This window comes from Crocodylus porosus, unplaced genomic scaffold (genome assembly GCF_001723895.1).
Source record: "Crocodylus porosus isolate Cpor-Errol unplaced genomic scaffold, CroPor_comp1, whole genome shotgun sequence".
NCBI lineage: Eukaryota > Metazoa > Chordata > Crocodylia > Crocodylidae > Crocodylus > Crocodylus porosus.
Genome location: NW_017728923.1, coordinates 15,155,162 through 15,164,955, shown reverse-complemented (window position 1 = coordinate 15,164,955; position 9,794 = coordinate 15,155,162).

Genomic DNA, 9,794 nt, shown 5'->3' with positions numbered 1-9,794 from the left:
CTGGGGGAGTAGTTGCCCTAATCTTTTGATTGGGATCTGCTGGGTCCATTGTTCTGGCCTGGACTCATAAAAGTCTTTTCAGTTTGGTAGAATTACAGTAATTTTCCCTTCCCAATCCAATACAGGACAAGGAATGACTAAGCAAAACAAAGCTGCATTGTCATCAAGGCCCATATTGTCAGCAGGAATGGGGGGAGGGAAGGAATCATGGACTGTAGGGCTGAAAGGGACCTTCTGCATCTCTCAGTTGAGTTCCCTGCTCTTTCAGGCACAATGTTATTAATTCTTTTCTTAAATTTATCCAGCTCCCATTTAAAAGCATTTTGATATTTCTGTTCCTCCTGCAGATTCCAGTCTACATTTGTCTATGGCCATTTTATACCCAGTGCTCACGTGCCAACATTGTCCTTTAGCTTTAATAGCTCTCTCCATTCCCTGATATTTATTCCAGCTGTATTTACAGACAGCTATCCTATTGCCCTCCAAACCTTTGTTTTGTTAGGCTAAACAAATCATCCTCTTTTGGTTTCCTTGTTGCAACTTAGCCTCTCCATATCCTCCTTCCCAATATCAGTTATCCCTCTGCACCCTTGGTCAACATCAGTAACTACTGAAAGGCAAGACAAAAGTAGTTATTTTATTTTTTGCCATGTTCAGATTATCATAAATCTCTACCCCAACTTCAGTGGATAACAGCCCACTTCTTTCCTTGTTCCCTTTTTATTTATATAGCTGAAAGAAAATTTGCTGTTTTGATAACCTTTGCAAGGTCCAGCTCAGACTGACTTTTGGGAATTCTCACATTTTCAACCTCTAAAACATAGCTTTCTTGGATACATAGTAGTTTTCTCCCTTATCACCTGTTGGAGTAAGCAGAGAGCATCTACTATCCTTACTGAGGTGGTTCTTCACACAGGTAGGTCAGAAGCCCCTTCTTACAAGTTTTCCCCTGTGCTCAGGGTGCAGATTCCTGATAGTGTCAGGAATGAAGGAAAATTCCAGACATCCTCTGCATTCAAGCTCCTGAACTCCTCAGTTCAGCCTACCCCACTTAACTAACTGTGCACTTTGGGAATAAAAAGTACTAGCTGCAGACCTACTTTTGTTTCTTCCTGCATTTAAAATAAAAAAGGAAGCCCCTCTAGGGTTCATCACTTTTCATATTTAAGATCATTTCTTCTTCTCTTGAAGCAATATCAGCAATGAAGAGATTATAGCAAGTGCTTTACCCTGGCCCCAGAGCCAGCCTTGCCACTTTTCTATCTCAAAATAAACAGAACATCAATAAAATAACCCCCTCCCTCTCCTTTCAAGGGCAAGCACTGCACTGTTGCTTCTCTTCTCAGCTTCCCTCTCCTCAGCATCATTTCTCTGGGAGCTTTTAACTTCTGCCAGGGCCAGCCAGTCCCAGTCAGCTGGCCCAGTGCACTAGGCAGGCAGGCAGAGTCCTGTGATGCTGCGGTGAGGTGAGGTGAGGCTGATCCCTTAGTCTTTCCTCATAATGTTTTGTCCTGCGGGCCCTTAATAATTCTTATGGCCCTTCTCTGGACCCTTTCAAGATTTTCTACATCTTTTTTGAAGTGTGCTGCTCAGAACTGGACACACTACTCCAGCTGGGGTCTCACCAGCACCGAGTAGAGAGGAAGTATTACTTCCTTAGCCCTGGTTGTGATGCATCAGCTAATGCATCCCAGTATGTTATTAGCTGTGTTGACTACGGCATCTCATGTTCATCCTGTGATCAGCCATAACCCTGAGGTTCCTTTCAGCCATCATGCTGGCCAGGACATTTCCTAACCTATTTTCATGTCGCTGGTTACTTCTCCCCAGATGAAGCACTCTGCATTTATCCTTACTGAACTGCATCTGGATCCACTTTGCCCACCTTTCCAGCTTGGGCAAGTCTGCTTAGATCCACATCCTATCCACTAGCATGACTGCTTTTCCTCATAACTTACTATCGTCTGCAAACTTGGTGAATGTGCTTTCCACATCCTCATCTAAATCACTGAGAAAGATGTTGAACAGAATGGGGCCAAGAACCAAACCCTGCGGGACACCACTGGCCACTTCCCACTAAAACGATATGGACCCATCCACTAATGATCTCTGGGTTTGACCCCTTACCAGTTCCCAACCCACTTGCCCATGGACTCTGCCAGCCCACAATCGCCCAGTTGTTTTATAAGAGCATCATGGGAGACCATATTAAAGGCCTTTTTAAAATCCAAGTATATGACATCAATCTTCTGACCCCTGCAGTGGGCTCCAGCCCCTGAGCTACGTACTTGTTACAGGGATTAATAAATCCTCCCGATATTAACATAAACTGTGCCGCAACCAACTGATTAGAACTGACCGAGTGTTTAACTTTAATGAAACAGGTAATGTAACACCACTGGGAATCTGAACTGTTCAACTACAGGCCATAGATCTTAACACACAAACATCTAACGGTAAATCTCTTTCCTGAGACAGACTGTGCTACAGGAGCAAAAATTGGCCTAAGTCTGTCCTCACTATTACCATTAAACCCATGCATATCTAAAGAACTTCTGTTAACTGATCATGGAGTGCTACACACCTGGGCTTCAGAAGGAGTTTTTGTAAGACTGAGGGATCCATACCGCATGAGAGAAGGCAAGAATGGTAATTAAACACAAATGATTAAATATAGCAACATGGCAGGGTTTTTTGTTTTTTTTTTGCTTACCAGACTAAAAATGCACATGAAAATACATTACAAGGGACCTACTTAACTTGTGGTGAGACAAGCCATTTTTGCTGCTTTGTCCCAGTACAAAGAGCCCATTTTGTGGACATTTTGAGGAGCCCCACTGCTCAGCACCAATTGGTGGAGCCAACTTCCACCAAGCCACCAGCATCTACTAGATTAAGACCAGATTGGGGGGGACCCCCCAAAACCAAAAAAAAGCTCACGAGGCTGGAATTACCTCAAAAAGCACAAAATTTCTTGAAGAGAAGCCATTGCAAGGAGAGTAGGAGAACTATAGTTACATATGCGGTGGGGGATACTGGGGGGGGGGGGAGGTTAGGAGCAGATGCTGGAAAGAGGAACCTATTCCCTATTGCTGCTGTCCTTAGCCAAGGCTGGCTCCCCATGCAGCCACTCCCTACAGGCCCCGCTTGGAGCAGCTCTGAGATCCCCCTGCCCTTGGGTCAGCCAGGGACAGTGATGGTGGACAGATGGGTCCTCCCTCATGCATCTGCTCTCTGCCCAGTTCCTGTGTTCCCTGCCAGTCCACGGGCTCTAGCCATGCCTTGCCTCCATTTCCCTATAGTCTGAGGGGTGGCATGCTGCATTCCCCTTTAGGAAATCCTAGATCCACCTACAAGTTCAGGTTACTTGCTTCTACCAACTAAAGACTTAAGAAAAACCACCCTTCACCTTTCAAGACCATTTCAAATGAGTTGCAAGTTTTAGTCTACTCTTATCACACTAGTGCAATACGGGATTCTGAGAACCATGTATTAACAAGGGTAAAAAATGAAAGGGAAGCAGCACTGAGAAGACAGGTCATGAATGAAGCACAGCAGCAAGTGAAAGTTTAAGCCTGAGCTTGCTACTGGATACCACAGCTACAGAAAAAGCTTGTACTCCCAGAGCTGTAAATGTTCTTAAATTCCGTCTTTTAAAAAGGTGATAATAACATGTAGGTATCAAGTTTTCTATGCCCAACAGTCCCCATATAAGCCTGTGCTATTTTTCTGCTCCCCTTAAATGCCAGAGGCTATAAGTGTGTAACGTGTATTCTTTACCCACCTGCCTCCAAGAAGTTTGTTTGATTTCTGTGGTGTGGCAGAATGCCATTTCTGTGGTCTACAGCTATGGCATTCAGACATACCTGTGCTATACCACATAGACATGACAGAGGTAATCTTCTTTGGGAGGTGTGCCACAAATTAGCTCTGCACCCTCCCCAAGTGCTACTCTGATCTCCTTCCCCAGCTGCTCTGTTTTCTCCTCCCTGACCTGTTTGTAGCAGTGTAGCCTGTTCCCTCTCCAGTCTGCTGTGTGTCACACACAGAGGCGGCCCATGCCACTTGGGGCACTCAAACTGCAGGTTTCCTCCCTGCCCACCCCTGCCCCCCACGACATAGACAAGCATAAATTAGAATATTTTAAACAAGTACATGTAGCCACTCCTCACACACAAGCAGAAATACTGTACACAGGACTGCCATGGAGAGGGTGGTGCCAATTCTCATTCCTCTCATATAGTCCATTGGGACTGAATATTTATTCAACTTTATTCACTTCTCATTTCACTGGACTAATGACTTTATAACTTTTCTTTGTTCCTTATGCATTTAGAAATACGTAAAGAGAGGTGCTTTTTGTTAGCATTCACATCATGAATCAACCTTGGCTTTATCTTCAAATACACTGATCACGAGCAACTCCACTTTAATTCTAGTTACAAATTATTCACTTTGAAAATGACTGTATTACCCTGCCTGTATTCTGATCTTATAACCATATGGCAAACAAATATCTGAAGACAGTGAAAAAGAAGTCTTTTAATCCTTCTGATGCCTTGGGACATGACTTACAAGGCTAAACCTTCACTTCAATGAACCTTGGTTTTCAACATTGTCTAACTGTAGTTGCTCGCTTTATCTGGCAAAGGTTTTCCTTCTCAGGCACAAAATGTTTATTGTACTCCATAGATGGGGGCAAATAAGGGAAAGATGATGGAAAGATTCTTTAAAAAGTTACACTTATTTCAGCTTTAACCCTGTTCTACAAAAGAAATGCTGACTGGCTTTTTAGTTTCTCACTAAAAGACTTGGTGGAAAACTGTTATGACAATAGGCCAACTCACATGACCTTTTGCTAAATGATTAATAATTTTTGGCTTATGAATTTGGACTATTTTCTTCAAATTCTGGAAAAACCTTAAAAAAACCCCTCAGTAAAAATCATGCTAACCTCATCTCTCAGTGCTGCTGGAACATTGTTGTAACCAGTCAATATTTTGTGCTTGGGGTTTCTTCATTTTTCCATTGAGATTGTTTGCATTAGAGGAGCTACAAGAAAAAAATATATACAAAGATTGCTGTAAACAGCCTAGTAGTTTTCCATTAACTAAGCAGCATAAAAGCCAGATGTGACTGGATGTGCCCTAGGGTTGCTTCAGCACCCCCTTAAGGGCCTTTTTAGTCCTGTTCAGCCATTGCTTCTGCTTCTCTGGGATGTCTTTCCTGCCATGCCTTGATGTTGTTAATGAAGAGGGGAAGCTGGACATAGCAGCTGGCAAGCTGTAGTCCCTTTTTGCTATTCTGTGGGCTCATCCTAGCCCACTTGGAGTTCAGACCCCAATAGCCTCAAGTTTCTCCCCCTCTCTTTCTCCCTTTTTGCCCTGGATTAATATTGGGCCCCTTGGACCCCAATCCTTGCCCAGACTTCAGCCTGTTTGACCGCAACCCTTTTTTCCTCTAGCTGAGGCCCCTCAGCCCAGGTCCACTGACTTTATCCCTAGCTCTGGGCCTCAGCCTGCCTATGCCTTGCACCCTGCCTCTGGCAGGATGCAAAACTTAACATGCCACTTAAGTACCACTGTCACTTCTTGTCCTTCCGTCCAGTCAAACCCAGCCCTCCAGTAGCTCACCAAACATACACCAGCACAACTGAAATATAAGCAAGCTGCTTCCATAAAGTTCGTCCCTGGTGTCCATCAATATCCTATCACAGTGGCGGATTTACCATGAAACAAACTGTGTGGTGGCATGGGGCCCCCAAGAACAGGGAGCCCTGTTGCTGACACTAATGCCGCCACCTGATGGGGAGAGGAGGCCCAGTCCCCAATCAGAGAGCTTCCCGCATTTTGTTTGTGGCTCTCCGTCCCACTCGGCAGGTTGAGGGCTTCTTCAGCCTTTCTGGCCGGAAAGTCTGGCCATGGCCCCTCGCCCACAGCCAGTGTGCCATGCTGCTTCCCCCGTGGACATGCTGTAGGGTGGAAGAAGGGGTCCTACATCCTGCTTGGATCATCCCAGGGAGTGGGCACAAGTGTAGGCATTGGCCCCCAGGAACTGGGGGGGGAATGGTATGCCACTGCCTGAACATGAAGCTGCACACAGGGCCCCACTAACCATAAATTCACCACTTTCCTACCGTAAACTAGAATTCCTAGGGCTAGGCCTGCACTCACCCTTGTGAGTAGCTTGGGTATCCCTGGGCACTGCTTCCAGCAGCTAGCTTCTCTGGGGGAGCGCTTCTCTCTGCAGTCTGCAGGGTCGGATTGCCTGCTTTGACACAGGCCCTGGCTTTATAAACCTGGAAGCAATGCCTCCTTTGTCATGTTCCTCCCCACCCCCAGGATTTTTTTCCTTTTAGTTAAAGGCCAATCTACACTCTTGCAGTTGCGGCCCCACACAGCCATCTTAAACTACTGCATCCTCTTAAAGTTACAGGAGGCCCCTCTCCTCCCCACTCCATTATGTCCAAGGGTTTGGGTTCCCTCTTATACCAGTGTAACCCAAAAGTGCTTCAAGCCTGCCTTTGTCTCTCTCTGTCTGTCAGTTTTGTTGGGTTGGTTTTCTTCTTTGTCCTTTTTATTCTATGCTCCAGGTGCTAAACTGACAAACTCAAGGCCTGGCTTTTTTGAGATTTCAGCAACTTACATTAGGACATCCTTGATTTGATATTGCCATATTACCATGTTTATTCACATACCACATGTGCTTTTCTCCCAAAATTAGCCCTCCAAAATTAGGGTGTATGTCTTAAGCTGGGAAGCTAACTTTTCTGCCTGACATAGAAGCACGGAGACGCCATAAAATGGTTGCCACTTTCCTGTCATTCTCCCCCCCTTCCGTCATCCCCCACAAGTCAAATGCATGGAGTGAGGGGCAGAGTTTTATCTTCAACAGCAGCTACAGTTTTAACTCTTTCACAACCACTACAGAATTGACAGTAGCTTTGGCTGAGTGTCCTAAATTTGCTGCCAATTAGGCAGTGATTGTGAGAGGGTTAAACTTAGCTAACAACTGAGCAGAAGAGGGAGAGTAAGTGAGCTGAAGATTAGGGGGGGAGGTTTCCCTTCTCCAGGCAGCCATAACTTTGGAAAAAATAATTTCTGCCTTCCCAAAAACAAATGGTATCATGGACATGTGGTATGTAGGAAAATATGGTATTAGACAAGGCCTCCACTAGCTCCTGCCATTATGTGACACAGGAGAACTTCATCCAACAAAATGTCTATATTGTCAGCCAATCTTTTTCCTTTCCCAAAGAGACTAGCTGCCAAAAGTGAAGTGATCCCAGGAGGATCTAACAATCACCATTACTTACCTGCCAGGAATGAGGAAAAAGACCTGTTCTTTTCCTTTCTTGTTTCTTCTAGGGATGTTTTTTTTTTTTAAAAAATGCTTTTATCAAATTCAGTATTCTGTAAACAGGCAAAAAACATTTTCTTTGTAATACTGTGCTCATTTTCAGTATCCAAGAAAAGGGTTAAGTGTACTTCTGGCCAGAAAACAACATTTTTCATCCTGCAAAAAACTGAGCTTTTACTAATTCCTTTCAAATTTCAAAACCAATTTTTCTCAAGACTGAAATTTCAAAGTATGTCAGTCTAGAGTTTCAGAAAAAAAATGGTCCCTAGAATCCTGTCTTTGTAGGGAGCCAGCAAGACTAACAGGCAGAGAAGGTAGCTAGCTTGCTGCCTAGCTGGTAGGGAGATGAGCAGCCTGGCAGCACACCAGCCAGACAGGCTGGCCAGACTAACTTACCCACTTCGTATCAAGATTTGAAAGAAATTAGCATTTTCAAATGGAAAACTGCTCCATCAGAACTTTGTTGATCAGCTATAGTTAAGAAAATAAGTTAAGTTTGCAACTTGTAATTTTTGCTGAAATGCTTAAAAAGGTAGGGTTAATGTCAGAAATGAGAGAGGGTATGCTTGAAACCTATAGAAGAAACCCAAGACACTACACTAGGAGAGGCAAATTAGCATAACTGCTTACAGCAAAGGAAAATTATGTCAAACTATCCATATTTTTTCAATGATCCATTGGAATAAGGGACAAAGAATAACAGGTTGAAGAACCAGAAATACTTAACAGTGGGCATGTCTACACGTGATAGTAATATGATACAATAAGCTCCAGTGCAGTTTGTACTGGATTTTACTGCTCGCAGGTGCAATGTTGACATGTGCACCCAGAACCACAGCACACTGAGCCAGGGCAATACAGCCCTTGCTGGCAGAGGGCCTGGGGATCAGCCTGCCAGCCTGGAGCTGCTCCCCCCAGCTCAATGTGCTGTGGAGGGGCTGACTGAGGCATGAGGGTGCTCCATTGCAGGGCTAGTTGATAGGCCCAGTCACCATCTATGCGTGCATTGTGGTGGAGTTTACTCCACCACAGTAAAGTACACCATAAGGTAGTACTTGTGTCAGGAAGTACTATCCTACAGCAGCATTAATTAGTTTATTCTGGTCTAATAAAGGCACATGTGTAGACAGTGAGGCTTTACTGTGGGGCTAATTAGTCAATTCTGCAGTAAAGCGTCTCATGTAGATGCACCTAGTGGGCATGTCCAGATGAGTGCACACATGCCTTTCCCCAGGGACCAATAGCAGTGGCACATAGTTGTTCCTGGGGAACACTCCTGCATGAGCACTCTGGCAAGGTGGGGTGGGGGAGACAGAGGCCTCCATCCAAATCACAGTGTGGGGACATGATTTGTGGTGCCTCAAAAGCCTTGCGTGCTTTTGTAGACGTGCCCAGTGTGGCCAAAAACTTAGCTTTAACGTAACTCTAGATTCTCTTGCTCTCTAGATGTTTCCAATCCCCTTATGACACTCACTTCATAGGAGATTAAAATCTCATGCTTCAAGGTTTAAACCAGTCTTTATTAGTGATTAGGCAAAGAACTGCCAGGTCTGTTGCACTTTACTCCAAAACACTCATAGAATCATAGACACATGAGATCTTAGGATCCATGTCAACTAGTCCAACCCTCTGCTCAAGGTGGGATCAACTCTATCTAAACCATCCCAGTCAAATGTTTGTATAGCCTGTGCTTAAAAGTTTTCAAGGATGGAAGTAATCTCTTTCAGTACTTAATCATCCTTACAGTGACAAAGCTCTTCATAATATCCAACCTAAGTCTCTCTGTGAGAGAGGAGAAGAGAGACAGAGGGATGACCAGCCTCCCGGACTCACCTTAACACCAACAACTCCTGGAACTGGAGATGCCTGGGCACTTCTGGAGCAGCCTGAGGCTCCAGGTTGGTGTGGGGAAAATATTTTTGGCTATGGAGAGGGGCACAGAGACAGTGGTGTGCAGCAGAGACAGCAGGCTAAGCAGCTCCCAGGCAGGGAGCAGCCAGCTGCTGAAGCAAAGCAGCTAGACCAGGCCAAAGGGCACCTAGCTTGAAGGAGCACTGATTACATGATCTGGAAGCATGCAGGGACTTAGTTGAACTGAGTGAAAAACGCTTGAGCAGCAGGACTAGGGCCTGTGAAGCCCATGACCCAAAAGGGCCCCTGCTGGGGAAGGACATGATCTGATGGTAAAGAAGTAAGCCATTAGTAGACACCAATCTGTGTTTTGAGTACCAAGTCAATTCGATCAAGCAGCTGTGGATTACTGACTGGTCAGAGGCCAAAAAGGAGTCAGCTAAGCACATCCCTGTAACTGTTTTATTTATTTTTTCTTCTGTATAACTGCCGCGCGGCACTCTCACATTTATGTAACCTTGAAGTCTTAACTAGTAAGCTAAATGAGCGCTTTGTATTTTTCTCTGTTGGCATTAAGCTACACA